The following is a 16,296-nucleotide window of genomic DNA, read 5'->3' on the forward strand; positions in this document are numbered from 1 at the left end:
GTTTTTAGTCACTCCACTCTACTCGCATTGTATGAGGCTGGGAACCCCTTTTAGTAGTCTGTTTAAGCATTGGTGGTTCAGTGGTAGAATTCTCGCCTGCCACGCGGGAGGCCCGGGTTTGATTCCCGGCCAATGCATGTTCCATTTTAGGGCGGCAGGTAGTGTTTTCAGACCTCGCCAGTGACTGTCACTTGTAAAAGAGTCTTAGGGCTAGAGCGGAAGCCAAATTCCTTTTGGACCTTGTGTACATTTTTACTAACGACATGGCACTGACTTCGAGTAAAGCCATGTGTATGCGGATGACTCTACACTATACACGTCAGCTACTACAGCGACTGAAATGACTGCAACACTCAACAAAGAGCTGCAGTTAGTTTCAGAGTGGGTAGCAAGGAGTAAGTTAGCCCTAAATATTTATACAACTAAAAGCATTGTATTTGGAACAAAACACTCACTAAACCCTTAAGCTCAACTAAATCTTGTAATAAGTCATGTGGAAATTGAGCAAGTTGAGATGACTAAACTATTTGGAGTAACCCTAGATTGTAAACTGTCATGGTTTTCAGACCCCGCCAGTGACTGTCACTTGTAAAAGAGTCTTAGGGCTAGAGCGGAAGCCAAATTCCTTTTGGACCTTGTGTACATTTTTACTAAGAACATGCCACTGACTTTGACTAAAGCCATGTGTATGCGGATGACTCTACACTATACACGTCAGCTACTACAGCAACTGAAATGACTGCAACACTCAACAAAGACAGTTGAAAGCATTAGCCCTAAATATTTATACAACTAAAAGCATTGTATTTGGAACAAAACACTCACTAAACCCTAAAGCTCAACTAAATCTTGTAATAAGTCACGTGGAAATTGTGCAAGTTGAGATGACTAAACTATTTGGAGTAACCCGAGATTGTAAACTGTCATGGTCAAAACATATTGACGCAGTAGTAGCTAAGACAGGGAGAAGTCTGTCTATAATAAAGCGAGGCTCTACCTTCTTAACAACACTATCAACAAGGCAGGTCCTACAGTTTTGTGGCACCTTGACTACTGTTTGAGGAGTACTGTCTTACCGGAAAATCGGGCACAACAGAGTTTGAGAAATTCCTTGTTCCCTGACAATGGTGTTCTTCTGTTTTTAGTCACTCCACTCTACTCGCATTGTATGAGGCTGGGAACCCCTTTTAGTACTCTGTTTAAGCATTGGTGGTTCAGTGGTAGAATTCTCGCCTGCCACGCGGGAGGCCCGGGTTTGATTCCCGGCCAATGCATGTTCCATTTTAGGGCGGCAGGTAGTGTTTTCAGACCTCGCCAGTGACTGTCACTTGTAAAAGAGTCTTAGGGCTAGAGCGGAAGCCAAATTCCTTTTGGACCTTGTGTACATTTTTACTAACGACATGGCACTGACTTCGAGTAAAGCCATGTGTATGCGGATGACTCTACACTATACACGTCAGCTACTACAGCGACTGAAATGACTGCAACACTCAACAAAGAGCTGCAGTTAGTTTCAGAGTGGGTAGCAAGGAGTAAGTTAGCCCTAAATATTTATACAACTAAAAGCATTGTATTTGGAACAAAACACTCACTAAACCCTTAAGCTCAACTAAATCTTGTAATAAGTCATGTGGAAATTGAGCAAGTTGAGATGACTAAACTATTTGGAGTAACCCTAGATTGTAAACTGTCATGGTTTTCAGACCCCGCCAGTGACTGTCACTTGTAAAAGAGTCTTAGGGCTAGAGCGGAAGCCAAATTCCTTTTGGACCTTGTGTACATTTTTACTAAGAACATGCCACTGACTTTGACTAAAGCCATGTGTATGCGGATGACTCTACACTATACACGTCAGCTACTACAGCGACTGAAATGACTGAAAGCATTGTATTTGGAACAAAACACTCACTAAACCCTAAAGCTCAACTAAATCTTGTAATAAGTTACGTGGAAATTGTGCAAGTTGAGATGACTAAACTGCTTGGAGTAACCCGAGATTGTAAACTGTCATGGTCAAAACATATTGACGCAGTAGTAGCTAAGACAGGGAGAAGTCTGTCTATAATAAAGCGAGGCTCTACCTTCTTAACAACACTATCAACAAGGCAGGTCCTACAGTTTTGTGGCACCTTGACTACTGTTTGAGGAGTACTGTCTTACCGGAAAATCGGGCACAACGGAGTTTGAGAAATTCCTTTTTCCCTGACAATGGTGTTCTTCTGTTTTTAGTCACTCCACTCTACTCGCATTGTATGAGGCTGGGAACCCCTTTTAGTAGTCTGTCTAAGCGTTGGTCGTTCAGTGGTAGAATTCTCGCCTGCCACGCAGGAGGCCCGGGTTTGATTCCTGGCCAATGCATGTTCAATTTTAGGGCGGCAGGTAGTGTTTTCAGACCTCGCCAGTGACTGTTACTTGTAAAAGAGTCTTAGGGCTAGAGTGGAAGCCAATTTCCTTTTGGACCTTGTGTACATTTTTACTAACGACATGGCACTGACTTTGAGTAAAGCCATGTGTATGCGGATGACTCTACACTATACACGTCAGCTACTACAGCAACTGAAATGACTGCAACACTCAACAAAGAGCTGCAGTTAGTTTCAGAGTGGGTAGCAAGGAGTAAGTTAGCCCTAAATATTTATACAACTAAAAGCATTGTATTTGGAACAAAACACTCACTAAACCCTAAAGCTCAACTAAATCTTGTAATAAGTCACGTGGAAATTGTGCAAGTTGAGATGACTAAACTATTTGGAGTAACCCGAGATTGTAAACTGTCATGGTCAAAACATATTGACGCAGTAGTAGTTAAGACAGGGAGAAGTCTGTCTATAATAAAGCGAGGCTCTACCTTCTTAACAACACTATCAACAAGGCAGGTCCTACAGTTTTGTGGCACCTTGACTACTGTTTGACGAGTACTGTCTTACCGGAAAATCGGGCACAACAGAGTTTGAGAAATTCCTTGTTCCCTGACAATGGTGTTCTTCTGTTTTTAGTCACTCCACTCTACTCGCATTGTATGAGGCTGGGAACCCCTTTTAGTAGTCTGTCTAAGCATTGGTGGTTCAGTGGTAGAATTCTCACCTGCCACGCGGGAGGCCGGTTCGATTCCCGGCAGGTAGTGTTTTCAGACCTCGCCAGTGACTGTCACTTGTAAAAGAGTCTTAGGGCTAGAGTGGAAGCCAATTTCCTTTTGGACCTTGTGTACATTTTTACTAACGACATGGCACTGACTTTGAGTAAAGCCATGTGTATGCGGATGACTCTACACTATACACGTCAGCTACTACAGCAACTGAAATGACTGCAACACTCAACAAAGAGCTGCAGTTAAATGGGACAAGGAGTAAGTTAGCCCTAAATATTTATACAACTAAAAGCATTGTATTTGGAACAAAACACTCACTAAACCCTAAAGCTCAACTAAATCTTGTAATAAGTCACGTGGAAATTGTGCAAGTTGAGATGACTAAACTATTTGGAGTAACCCGAGATTGTAAACTGTCATGGTCAAAACATATTGACGCAGTAGTAGCTAAGACAGGGAGAAGTCTGTCTATAATAAAGCGAGGCTCTACCTTCTTAACAACACTATCAACAAGGCAGGTCCTACAGTTTTGTGGCACCTTGACTACTGTTTGAGGAGTACTGTCTTACCGGAAAATCGGGCACAACAGAGTTTGAGAAATTCCTTGTTCCCTGACAATGGTGTTCTTCTGTTTTTAGTCACTCCACTCTACTGGCATTGTATGAGGCTGGGAACCCCTTTTAGTAGTCTGTCTAAGCATTGGTGGTTCAGTGGTAGAATTCTCGCCTGCCACGCGGGAGGCCCGGGTTCGATTCCCAGCCAATGCATGTTCCATTTTAGGGCGGCAGGTAGTGTTTTCAGACCTCGCCAGTGACTGTCACTTGTAAAAGAGTCTTAGGGCTAGAGTGGAAGCCGATTTCCTTTTGGACCTTGTGTACATTTTTACTAACGACATGAGTAACGACTTTGAGTAAAGCCATGTGTATGCGGATGACTCTACACTATACACGTCAGCTACTACAGCGACTGAAATGACTGCAACACTCAACAAAGAGCTGCAGTTAGTTTCAGAGTGGGTAGCAAGGAGTAAGTTAGCCCTAAATATTTATACAACTAAAAGCATTGTATTTGGAACAAAACACTCACTAAACCCTAAAGCTCAACTAAATCTTGTAATAAGTCATGTGGAAATTGAGCAAGTTGAGATGACTAAACTCTTTGGAGTAACCCTAGATTGTAAACTGTCATGGTTTTCAGACCCCGCCAGTGACTGTCACTTGTAAAAGAGTCTTAGGGCTAGAGCGGAAGCCAAATTCCTTTTGGACCTTGTGTACATTTTTACTAAGAACATGCCACTGACTTTGACTAAAGCCATGTGTATGCGGATGACTCTACACTATACACGTCAGCTACTACAGCGACTGAAATGACTGAAAGCATTGTATTTGGAACAAAACACTCACTAAACCCTAAAGCTCAACTAAATCTTGTAATAAGTTACGTGGAAATTGTGCAAGTTGAGATGACTAAACTGCTTGGAGTAACATGAGATTGTAAACTGTCATGGTCAAAACATATTGACGCAGTAGTAGCTAAGACAGGGAGAAGTCTGTCTATAATAAAGCGAGGCTCTACCTTCTTAACAACACTATCAACAAGGCAGGTCCTACAGTTTTGTGGCACCTTGACTACTGTTTGAGGAGTACTGTCTTACCGGAAAATCGGGCACAACAGAGTTTGAGAAATTCCTTGTTCCCTGACAATGGTGTTCTTCTGTTTTTAGTCACTCCACTCTACTCGCATTGTATGAGGCTGGGAACCCCTTTTAGTACTGTTTTTAAGCATTGGTGGTTCAGTGGTAGAATTCTCGCCTGCCACGCAGGAGGCCCGGGTTTGATTCCTGGCCAATGCATGTTCAATTTTAGGGCGGCAGGTAGTGTTTTCAGACCTCGCCAGTGACTGTTACTTGTAAAAGAGTCTTAGGGCTAGAGTGGAAGCCAATTTCCTTTTGGACCTTGTGTACATTTTTACTAACGACATGGCACTGACTTTGAGTAAAGCCATGTGTATGCGGATGACTCTACACTATACACGTCAGCTACTACAGCGACTGAAATGACTGCAACACTCAACAAAGAGCTGCAGTTAGTTTCAGAGTGGGTAGCAAGGGTAAGTTAGCCCTAAAATTTATACAACTAAAAGCATTGTATTTGGAACAAAACACTCACTAAACCCTAAAGCTCAACTAAATCTTGTAATAAGTCACGTGGAAATTGTGCAAGTTGAGATGACTAAACTATTTGGAGTAACCCGAGATTGTAAACTGTCATGGTCAAAACATATTGACGCAGTAGTAGTTAAGACAGGGAGAAGTCTGTCTATAATAAAGCGAGGCTCTACCTTCTTAACAACACTATCAACAAGGCAGGTCCTACAGTTTTGTGGCACCTTGACTACTGTTTGACGAGTACTGTCTTACCGGAAAATCGGGCACAACAGAGTTTGAGAAATTCCTTGTTCCCTGACAATGGTGTTCTTCTGTTTTTAGTCACTCCACTCTACTCGCATTGTATGAGGCTGGGAACCCCTTTTAGTAGTCTGTCTAAGCATTGGTGGTTCAGTGGTAGAATTCTCACCTGCCACGCGGGAGGCCCGGGTTCGATTCCCGGCAGGTAGTGTTTTCAGACCTCGCCAGTGACTGTCACTTGTAAAAGAGTCTTAGGGCTAGAGTGGAAGCCAAATTCCTTTTGGACCTTGTGTACATTTTTTCTAAGGACATGCCACTGACTTTGAGTAAAGCCATGTGTATGCTGATGACTCTACACTATACACGTCAGCTACTACAGCGACTGAAATGACTGCAACACTCAACAAAGAGCTGCAGTTAGTTTCAGAGTGGGTAGCAAGGAGTAAGTTAGCCCTAAATATTTATACAACTAAAAGCATTGTATTTGGAACAAAACACTCACTAAACCCTAAAGCTCAACTAAATCTTGTAATAAGTCACGTGGAAATTGTGCAAGTTGAGATGACTAAACTATTTGGAGTAACCCGAGATTGTAAACTGTCATGGTCAAAACATATTGACGCAGTAGTAGCTAAGACAGGGAGAAGTCTGTCTATAATAAAGCGAGGCTCTACCTTCTTAACAACACTATCAACAAGGCAGGTCCTACAGTTTTGTGGCACCTTGACTACTGTTTGACTAGTACTGTCTTACCGGAAAATCGGGCACAACGGAGTTTGAGAAATTCCTTGTTCCCTGACAATGGTGTTCTTCTGTTTTTAGTCACTCCACTCTACTCGCATTGTATGAGGCTGGGAACCCCTTTTAGTAGTCTGTCTAAGCATTGGTGGTTCAGTGGTAGAATTTCGCCTGCCACGCGGGAGGCCCGGGTTTGATTCCCGGCCAATGCATGTTCCATTTTACAGGTAGTGTTTTCAGACAGTGACTGTAAAAGAGTCTTAGGGCTAGAGCGGAAGCCAAATTCCTTTTGGACCTTGTGTACATTTTTACTAAGGACATGCCACTGACTTTGAGTAAAGCCATGTGTATGCGGATGACTCTACACTATACACGTCAGCTACTACAGCGACTGAAATGACTGAAAGCATTGTATTTGGAACAAAACACTCACTAAACCCTAAAGCTCAACTAAATCTTGTAATAAGTCACGTGGAAATTGTGCAAGTTGAGATGACTAAACTATTTGGAGTAACCCGAGATTGTAAACTGTCATGGTCAAAACATATTGACGCAGTAGTAGCTAAGACAGGGAGAAGTCTGTCTATAATAAAGCGAGGCTCTACCTTCTTAACAACACTATCAACAAGGCAGGTCCTACAGTTTTGTGGCACCTTGACTACTGTTTGATGAGTACTGTCTTACCGGAAAATCGGGCACAACAGAGTTTGAGAAATTCCTTGTTCCCTGACAATGGTGTTCTTCTGTTTTTAGTCACTCCACTCTACTCGCATTGTATGAGGCTGGGAACCCCTTTTAGTAGTCTGTCTAAGCATTGGTGGTTCAGTGGTAGAATTCTCGCCTGCCACGCGGGAGGCCCGGTTTGATTCCCGGCCAATGCATGTTCCATTTTAGGGCGGCAGGTAGTGTTTTCAGACCTCGCCAGTGACTGTCACTTGTAAAAGAGTCTTAGGGCTAGAGTGGAAGCCAAATTCCTTTTGGACCTTGTGTACATTTTTACTAACGACATGGCACTGACTTTGAGTAAAGCCATGTGTATGCGGATGACTCTACACTATACACGTCAGCTACTACAGCAACTGAAATGACTGCAAATCAACAAAGACAGTTAGTTTCAGAGTGGGTAGCAGTTAGCCCTAAATATTTATACAACTAAAAGCATTGTATTTGGAACAAAACACTCACTAAACCCTAAAGCTCAACTAAATCTTGTAATAAGTCACGTGGAAATTGTGCAAGTTGAGATGACTAAACTATTTGGAGTAACCCGAGATTGTAAACTGTCATGGTCAAAACATATTGACGCAGTAGTAGCTAAGACAGGGAGAAGTCTGTCTATAATAAAGCGAGGCTCTACCTTCTTAACAACACTATCAACAAGGCAGGTCCTACAGTTTTGTGGCACCTTGACTACTGTTTGACTAGTACTGTCTTACCGGAAAATCGGGCACAACAGAGTTTGAGAAATTCCTTGTTCCCTGACAATGGTGTTCTTCTGTTTTTAGTCACTCCACTCTACTCGCATTGTATGAGGCTGGGAACCCCTTTTAGTAGTCTGTTTAAGCATTGGTGGTTCAGTGGTAGAATTCTCGCCTGCCACGCGGGAGGCCCGGGTTGATTCCCGGCCAATGCATGTTCCATTTTAGGGCGGCAGGTAGTGTTTTCAGACCTCGCCAGTGACTGTCACTTGTAAAAGAGTCTTAGGGCTAGAGTGGAAGCCAATTTCCTTTTGGACCTTGTGTACATTTTTACTAAGGACATGGCACTGACTTTGAGTAAAGCCATGTGTATGCGGATGACTCTACACTATACACGTCAGCTACTACAGCGACTGAAATGACTGCAACACTCAACAAAGAGCTGCAGTTAGTTTGAGTGAACAAAACAGTTAGCCCTAAATATTTATACAACTAAAAGCATTGTATTTGGAACAAAACACTCACTAAACCCTAAAGCTCAACTAAATCTTGTAATAAGTCATGTGGAAATTGAGCAAGTTGAGATGACTAAACTATTTGGAGTAACCCTAGATTGTAAACTGTCATGGTTTTCAGACCCCGCCAGTGACTGTCACTTGTAAAAGAGTCTTAGGGCTAGAGCGGAAGCCAAATTCCTTTTGGACCTTGTGTACATTTTTACTAAGGACATGCCACTGACTTTGAGTAAAGCCATGTGTATGCGGATGACTCTACACTATACACGTCAGCTACTACAGCGACTGAAATGACTGAAAGCATTGTATTTGGAACAAAACACTCACTAAACCCTAAAGCTCAACTAAATCTTGTAATAAGTCACGTGGAAATTGTGCAAGTTGAGATGACTAAACTATTTGGAGTAACATGAGATTGTAAACTGTCATGGTCAAAACATATTGACGCAGTAGTAGCTAAGACAGGGAGAAGTCTGTCTATAATAAAGCGAGGCTCTACCTTCTTAACAACACTATCAACAAGGCAGGTCCTACAGTTTTGTGGCACCTTGACTACTGTTTGAGGAGTACTGTCTTACCGGAAAATCGGGCACAACGGAGTTTGAGAAATTCCTTGTTCCCTGACAATGGTGTTCTTCTGTTTTTAGTCACTCCACTCTACTCGCATTGTATGAGGCTGGGAACCCCTTTTAGTAGTCTGTCTAAGCATTGGTGGTTCAGTGGTAGAATTCTCGCCTGCCACGCAGGAGGCCCGGGTTTGATTCCTGGCCAATGCATGTTCAATTTTAGGGCGGCAGGTAGTGTTTTCAGACCGCGCCAGTGACTGTTACTTGTAAAAGAGTCTTAGGGCTAGAGTGGAAGCCAAATTCCTTTTGGACCTTGTGTACATTTTTACTAAGGACATGCCACTGACTTTGAGTAAAGCCATGTGTATGCGGATGACTCTACACTATACACGTCAGCTACTACAGCGACTGAAATGCAACACTGAAAGCCCTAAATATTTATACAACTAAAAGCATTGTATTTGGAACAAAACACTCACTAAACCCTAAAGCTCAACTAAATCTTGTAATAAGTCACGTGGAAATTGTGCAAGTTGAGATGACTAAACTATTTGGAGTAACCCGAGATTGTAAACTGTCATGGTCAAAACATATTGACGCAGTAGTAGCTAAGACAGGGAGAAGTCTGTCTATAATAAAGCGAGGCTCTACCTTCTTAACAACACTATCAACAAGGCAGGTCCTACAGTTTTGTGGCACACTACTGTTTGACTAGTACTGTCTTACCGGAAAATCGGGCACAACAGAGTTTGAGAAATTCCTTGTTCCCTGACAATGGTGTTCTTCTGTTTTTAGTCACTCCACTCTACTCGCATTGTATGAGGCTGGGAACCCCTTTTAGTAGTCTGTCTAAGCATTGGTGGTTCAGTGGTAGAATTCTCGCCTGCCACGCGGGAGGCCCGGGGTTCCCGCCAATGCATTCCCGGCAGGTAGTGTTTTCAGACCTCGCCAGTGACTGTCACTTGTAAAAGAGTCTTAGGGCTAGAGTGGAAGCCGATTTCCTTTTGGACCTTGTGTACATTTTTACTAACGACATGGCACTGACTTTGAGTAAAGCCATGTGTATGCGGATGACTCTACACTATACACGTCAGCTACTACAGCGACTGAAATGACTGCAACACTCAACAAAGAGCTGCAGTTAGTTTCAGAGTGGGTAGCAAGGAGTAAGTTAGCCCTAAATATTTATACAACTAAAAGCATTGTATTTGGAACAAAACACTCACTAAACCCTAAAGCTCAACTAAATCTTGTAATAAGTCATGTGGAAATTGAGCAAGTTGAGATGACTAAACTCTTTGGAGTAACCCTAGATTGTAAACTGTCATGGTTTTCAGACCCCGCCAGTGACTGTCACTTGTAAAAGAGTCTTAGGGCTAGAGCGGAAGCCAAATTCCTTTTGGACCTTGTGTACATTTTTACTAAGGACATGCCACTGACTTTGACTAAAGCCATGTGTATGCGGATGACTCTACACTATACACGTCAGCTACTACAGCGACTGAAATGACTGAAAGCATTGTATTTGGAACAAAACACTCACTAAACCCTAAAGCTCAACTAAATCTTGTAATAAGTCACGTGGAAATTGTGCAAGTTGAGATGACTAAACTATTTGGAGTAACCAGAGATTGTAAACTGTCATGGTCAAAACATATTGTCACAGTAGTAGCTAAGACAGGGAGAAGTCTGTCTATAATAAAGCGATGCTCTACCTTCTTAACAACACTATCAACAAGGCAGGTCCTACAGTTTTGTGGCACCTTGACTACTGTTTGACTAGTACTGTCTTACCGGAAAATCGGGCACAACGGAGTTTGAGAAATTCCTTGTTCCCTGACAATGGTGTCCTTCTGTTTTAAGTCACTCCACTCTACTCGCATTGTATGAGGCTGGGAACCCCTTTTAGTAGCCTGTCTAAGCATTGGTGGTTCAGTGGTAGAATTCTTGCCTGCCATGCGGGAGGCCCGGGTTTGATTCCTGGCCAATGCATGTTCCATTTTAGGGCGGCAGGTAGTGTTTTCAGACCTCGCCAGTGACTGTTACTTGTAAAAGAGTCTTAGGGCTAGAGCGGAAGCCAAATTCCTTTTGGACCTTGTGTACATTTTTACTAAGGACATGCCACTGACTTTGAGTAAAGCCATGTGTATGCGGATGACTCTACACTATACACGTCAGCTACTACACTGAAATGACTGCAACACTCAACAAAGACTGCATTGTTAGTTTTGGTAAGTTAGCCCTAAATATTTAAAACTAAAAGCATTGTATTTGGAACAAAACACTCACTAAACCCTAAAGCTCAACTAAATCTTGTAATAAGTCACGTGGAAATTGTGCAAGTTGAGATGACTAAACTATTTGGAGTAACCCGAGATTGTAAACTGTCATGGTCAAAACATATTGACGCAGTAGTAGCTAAGACAGGGAGAAGTCTGTCTATAATAAAGCGAGGCTCTACCTTCTTAACAACACTATCAACAAGGCAGGTCCTACAGTTTTGTGGCACCTTGACTACTGTTTGACTAGTACTGTCTTACCGGAAAATCGGGCACAACAGAGTTTGAGAAATTCCTTGTTCCCTGACAATGGTGTTCTTCTGTTTTTAGTCACTCCACTCTACTGGCATTGTATGAGGCTGGGAACCCCTTTTAGTAGTCTGTCTAAGCATTGGTGGTTCAGTGGTAGAATTCTCGCCTGCCACGCGGGAGGCCCGGGTTCGATTCCCAGCCAATGCATGTTCCATTTTAGGGCGGCAGGTAGTGTTTTCAGACCTCGCCAGTGACTGTCACTTGTAAAAGAGTCTTAGGGCTAGAGTGGAAGCCGATTTCCTTTTGGACCTTGTGTACATTTTTACTAAGGACATGCCACTGACTTTGACTAAAGCCATGTGTATGCGGATGACTCTACACTATACACGTCAGCTACTACAGCGACTGAAATGACTGCAACACTCAACAAAGAGCTGCAGTTAGTTTCAGAGTGGGTAGGTAGCAAGGAGTAAGTTAGCCCTAAATATTTATACAACTAAAAGCATTGTATTTGGAACAAAACACTCACTAAACCCTAAAGCTCAACTAAATCTTGTAATAAGTCACGTGGAAATTGTGCAGGTTGAGATGACTAAACTATTTGGAGTAACCCGAGATTGTAAACTGTCATGGTTTTCAGACCCCGCCAGTGACTGTCACTTGTAAAAGAGTCTTAGGGCTAGAGCGGAAGCCAAATTCCTTTTGGACCTTGTGTACATTTTTACTAAGGACATGCCACTGACTTTGAGTAAAGCCATGTGTATGCGGATGACTCTACACTATACACGTCAGCTACTACAGCGACTGAAATGACTGAAAGCATTGTATTTGGAACAAAACACTCACTAAACCCTAAAGCTCAACTAAATCTTGTAATAAGTCACGTGGAAATTGTGCAAGTTGAGATGACTAAACTATTTGGAGTAACCCGAGATTGTAAACTGTCATGGTCAAAACATATTGACGCAGTAGTAGCTAAGACAGGGAGAAGTCTGTCTATAATAAAGCGAGGCTCTACCTTCTTAACAACACTATCAACAAGGCAGGTCCTACAGTTTTGTGGCACCTTGACTACTGTTTGACTAGTACTGTCTTACCGGAAAATCGGGCACAACGGAGTTTGAGAAATTCCTTGTTCCCTGACAATGGTGTTCTTCTGTTTTTAGTCACTCCACTCTACTCGCATTGTATGAGGCTGGGAACCCCTTTTAGTAGTCTGTCTAAGCATTGGTGGTTCAGTGGTAGAATTCTCGCCTGCCACGCGGGAGGCCCGGGTTTGATTCCTGGCCAATGCATGTTCCATTTTAGGGCGGCAGGTAGTGTTTTCAGACCGCGCCAGTGACTGTTACTTGTAAAAGAGTCTTAGGGCTAGAGTGGAAGCCAAATTCCTTTTGGACCTTGTGTACATTTTTACTAAGGACATGGCACTGACTTTGAGTAAAGCCATGTGTATGCGGATGACTCTACACTATACACGTCAGCTACTACAGCGACTGAAATGACTGCAACACTCAACAAAAGCATTGTATTTGGAACTAAATATTTAAAACTAAAAGCATTGTATTTGGAACAAAACACTCACTAAACCCTAAAGCTCAACTAAATCTTGTAATAAGTCACGTGGAAATTGTGCAAGTTGAGATGACTAAACTATTTGGAGTAACCCGAGATTGTAAACTGTCATGGTCAAAACATATTGACGCAGTAGTAGTTAAGACAGGGAGAAGTCTGTCTATAATAAAGCGAGGCTCTACCTTCTTAACAACACTATCAACAAGGCAGGTCCTACAGTTTTGTGGCACCTTGACTACTGTTTGACGAGTACTGTCTTACCGGAAAATCGGGCACAACAGAGTTTGAGAAATTCCTTGTTCCCTGACAATGGTGTTCTTCTGTTTTTAGTCACTCCACTCTACTCGCATTGTATGAGGCTGGGAACCCCTTTTAGTAGTCTGTCTAAGCATTGGTGGTTCAGTGGTAGAATTCTCACCTGCCACGCGGGAGGCCCGGGTTCGATTCCCGGCAGGTAGTGTTTTCAGACCTCGCCAGTGACTGTCACTTGTAAAAGAGTCTTAGGGCTAGAGTGGAAGCCGATTTCCTTTTGGACCTTGTGTACATTTTTACTAACGACATGGCACTGACTTTGAGTAAAGCCATGTGTATGCGGATGACTCTACACTATACACGTCAGCTACTACAGCGACTGAAATGACTGCAACACTCAACAAAGAGCTGCAGTTAGTTTCAGAGTGGGTAGCAAGGAGTAAGTTAGCCCTAAATATTTATACAACTAAAAGCATTGTATTTGGAACAAAACACTCACTAAACCCTAAAGCTCAACTAAATCTTGTAATAAGTCACGTGGAAATTGTGCAAGTTGAGATGACTAAACTATTTGGAGTAACCCGAGATTGTAAACTGTCATGGTTTTCAGACCCCGCCAGTGACTGTCACTTGTAAAAGAGTCTTAGGGCTAAAGCGGAAGCCAAATTCCTTTTGGACCTTGTGTACATTTTTACTAAGGACATGTGTATGCGGATGACTCTACACTATACACGTCAGCTACCACAGCGACTGAAATGACTGAAAGCATTGTATTTGGAACAAAACACTCACTAAACCCTAAAGCTCAACTAAATCTTGTAATAAGTCACGTGGAAATTGTGCAAGTTGAGATGACTAAACTATTTGGAGTAACCCGAGATTGTAAACTGTCATGGTCAAAACATATTGACGCAGTAGTAGCTAAGACAGGGAGAAGTCTGTCTATAATAAAGCGAGGCTCTACCTTCTTAACAACACTATCAACAAGGCAGGTCCTACAGTTTTGTGGCACCTTGACTACTGTTTGACTAGTACTGTCTTACCGGAAAATCGGGCACAACGGAGTTTGAGAAATTCCTTGTTCCCTGACAATGGTGTTCTTCTGTTTTTAGTCACTCCACTCTACTCGCATTGTATGAGGCTGGGAACCCCTTTTAGTAGTCTGTTTAAGCATTGGTGGTTCAGTGGTAGAATTCTCGCCTGCCACGCGGGAGGCCCGGGTTTGATTCCCGGCCAATGCATGTTCCATTTTAGGGCGGCAGGTAGTGTTTTCAGACCGCGCCAGTGACTGTCACTTGTAAAAGAGTCTTAGGGCTAGAGTGGAAGCCAAATTCCTTTTGGACCTTGTGTACATTTTTACTAAGGACATGCCACTGACTTTGAGTAAAGCCATGTGTATGCGGATGACTCTACACTATACACGTCAGCTACTACTGAAAGACTGCAACACTCAACAAAATGACTGAAAGCATTGTATTTGGAACAAAACACTCACTAAACCCTAAAGCTCAACTAAATCTTGTAATAAGTCACGTGGAAATTGTGCAGGTTGAGATGACTAAACTATTTGGAGTAACCCGAGATTGTAAACTGTCATGGTTTTCAGACCCCGCCAGTGACTGTCACTTGTAAAAGAGTCTTAGGGCTAGAGCGGAAGCCAAATTCCTTTTGGACCTTGTGTACATTTTTACTAAGGACATGTGTATGCGGATGACTCTACACTATACACGTCAGCTACCACAGCGACTGAAATGACTGAAAGCATTGTATTTGGAACAAAACACTCACTAAACCCTAAAGCTCAACTAAATCTTGTAATAAGTCACGTGGAAATTGTGCAAGTTGAGATGACTAAACTATTTGGAGTAACCCGAGATTGTAAACTGTCATGGTTTTCAGACCCTGCCAGTGACTGTCACTTGTAAAAGAGTCTTAGGGCTAGAGCGGAAGCCAAATTCCTTTTGGACCTTGTGTACATTTTTACTAAGGACATGCCACTGACTTTGAGTAAAGCCATGTGTATGCTGATGACTCTACACTATACACGTCAGCTACTACAGTGACTGAAATGACTGCAACACTCAACAAAGAGCTGCAGTTAGTTTCAGAGTGGGTAGCAAGGAGTAAGTTAGCCCTAAATATTTATACAACTAAAAGCATTGTATTTGGAACAAAACACTCACTAAACCCTTAAGCTCAACTAAATCTTGTAATAAGTCATGTGGAAATTGAGCAAGTTGAGATGACTAAACTGTTTGGAGTAACCCTAGATTGTAAACTGTCATGGTTTTCAGACCCCGCCAGTGACTGTCACTTGTAAAAGAGTCTTAGGGCTAGAGCGGAAGCCAAATTCCTTTTGGACCTTGTGTACATTTTTACTAAGGACATGCCACTGACTTTGAGTAAAGCCATGTGTATGCGGATGACTCTACACTATACACGTCAGCTACTACAGCGACTGAAATGACTGAAAGCATTGTATTTGGAACAAAACACTCACTAAACCCTAAAGCTCAACTAAATCTTGTAATAAGTCACGTGGAAATTGTGCAAGTTGAGATGACTAAACTATTTGGAGTAACCCGAGATTGTAAACTGTCATGGTCAAAACATATTGACGCAGTAGTAGCTAAGACAGGGAGAAGTCTGTCTATAATAAAGCGAGGCTCTACCTTCTTAACAACACTATCAACAAGGCAGGTCCTACAGTTTTGTGGCACCTTGACTACTGTTTGACTAGTACTGTCTTACCGGAAAATCGGGCACAACGGAGTTTGAGAAATTCCTTGTTCCCTGACAATGGTGTTCTTCTGTTTTTAGTCACTCCACTCTACTCGCATTGTATGAGGCTGGGAACCCCTTTTAGTAGTCTGTCTAAGCATTGGTGGTTCAGTGGTAGAATTCTCGCCTGCCACGCGGGAGGCCCGGGTTCGATTCCCGGCCAATGCATGTTCCATTTTAGGGCGGCAGGTAGTGTTTTCAGACCGCGCCAGTGACTGTTACTTGTAAAAGAGTCTTAGGGCTAGAGTGGAAGCCAAATTCCTTTTGGACCTTGTGTACATTTTTACTAAGGACATGCCACTGACTTTGACTAAAGCCATGTGTTTGCGGATGACTCTACACTATACACGTCAGCTACTACAGCGACTGAAATGACTGAAAGCATTGTATTTGGAACAAAACACTCACTAAACCCTAAAGCTCAACTA

General features: G+C 42.6%; 13 non-coding genes across 13 annotated transcripts; all 13 read left to right on the forward strand.

The window, feature by feature from the left end:
- Positions 1–66: 66 nt before the first annotated feature.
- trnag-gcc (transfer RNA glycine (anticodon GCC)) lies at positions 67–137 on the forward strand. The gene has a single exon. It is a non-coding gene; the product is annotated as a tRNA-Gly (tRNA).
- A 1,066-nt stretch (positions 138–1,203) lies between these two features.
- On the forward strand, positions 1,204–1,274 carry trnag-gcc (transfer RNA glycine (anticodon GCC)). Its single transcript has one exon. It is a non-coding gene; the product is annotated as a tRNA-Gly (tRNA).
- A 2,510-nt stretch (positions 1,275–3,784) lies between these two features.
- trnag-gcc (transfer RNA glycine (anticodon GCC)) lies at positions 3,785–3,855 on the forward strand. The gene has a single exon. It is a non-coding gene; the product is annotated as a tRNA-Gly (tRNA).
- A 1,014-nt stretch (positions 3,856–4,869) lies between these two features.
- On the forward strand, positions 4,870–4,940 carry trnag-gcc (transfer RNA glycine (anticodon GCC)). The gene has a single exon. It is a non-coding gene; the product is annotated as a tRNA-Gly (tRNA).
- A 1,435-nt stretch (positions 4,941–6,375) lies between these two features.
- Positions 6,376–6,445, forward strand: trnag-gcc (transfer RNA glycine (anticodon GCC)). The gene has a single exon. It is a non-coding gene; the product is annotated as a tRNA-Gly (tRNA).
- A 599-nt stretch (positions 6,446–7,044) lies between these two features.
- trnag-gcc (transfer RNA glycine (anticodon GCC)) lies at positions 7,045–7,114 on the forward strand. Its single transcript has one exon. It is a non-coding gene; the product is annotated as a tRNA-Gly (tRNA).
- A 682-nt stretch (positions 7,115–7,796) lies between these two features.
- Positions 7,797–7,866, forward strand: trnag-gcc (transfer RNA glycine (anticodon GCC)). The gene has a single exon. It is a non-coding gene; the product is annotated as a tRNA-Gly (tRNA).
- Positions 7,867–8,871: 1,005 nt separating this feature from the next.
- On the forward strand, positions 8,872–8,942 carry trnag-gcc (transfer RNA glycine (anticodon GCC)). The gene has a single exon. It is a non-coding gene; the product is annotated as a tRNA-Gly (tRNA).
- Positions 8,943–10,653: 1,711 nt separating this feature from the next.
- trnag-gcc (transfer RNA glycine (anticodon GCC)) lies at positions 10,654–10,724 on the forward strand. Its single transcript has one exon. It is a non-coding gene; the product is annotated as a tRNA-Gly (tRNA).
- A 675-nt stretch (positions 10,725–11,399) lies between these two features.
- trnag-gcc (transfer RNA glycine (anticodon GCC)) lies at positions 11,400–11,470 on the forward strand. Its single transcript has one exon. It is a non-coding gene; the product is annotated as a tRNA-Gly (tRNA).
- Positions 11,471–12,487: 1,017 nt separating this feature from the next.
- trnag-gcc (transfer RNA glycine (anticodon GCC)) lies at positions 12,488–12,558 on the forward strand. Its single transcript has one exon. It is a non-coding gene; the product is annotated as a tRNA-Gly (tRNA).
- Positions 12,559–14,257: 1,699 nt separating this feature from the next.
- On the forward strand, positions 14,258–14,328 carry trnag-gcc (transfer RNA glycine (anticodon GCC)). Its single transcript has one exon. It is a non-coding gene; the product is annotated as a tRNA-Gly (tRNA).
- A 1,637-nt stretch (positions 14,329–15,965) lies between these two features.
- Positions 15,966–16,036, forward strand: trnag-gcc (transfer RNA glycine (anticodon GCC)). The gene has a single exon. It is a non-coding gene; the product is annotated as a tRNA-Gly (tRNA).
- Positions 16,037–16,296: the final 260 nt, after the last annotated feature.

The sequence above is a fragment of the Oncorhynchus keta genome, chromosome 17 (genome assembly GCF_023373465.1).
Source record: "Oncorhynchus keta strain PuntledgeMale-10-30-2019 chromosome 17, Oket_V2, whole genome shotgun sequence".
Classification (NCBI taxonomy): domain Eukaryota; kingdom Metazoa; phylum Chordata; class Actinopteri; order Salmoniformes; family Salmonidae; genus Oncorhynchus; species Oncorhynchus keta.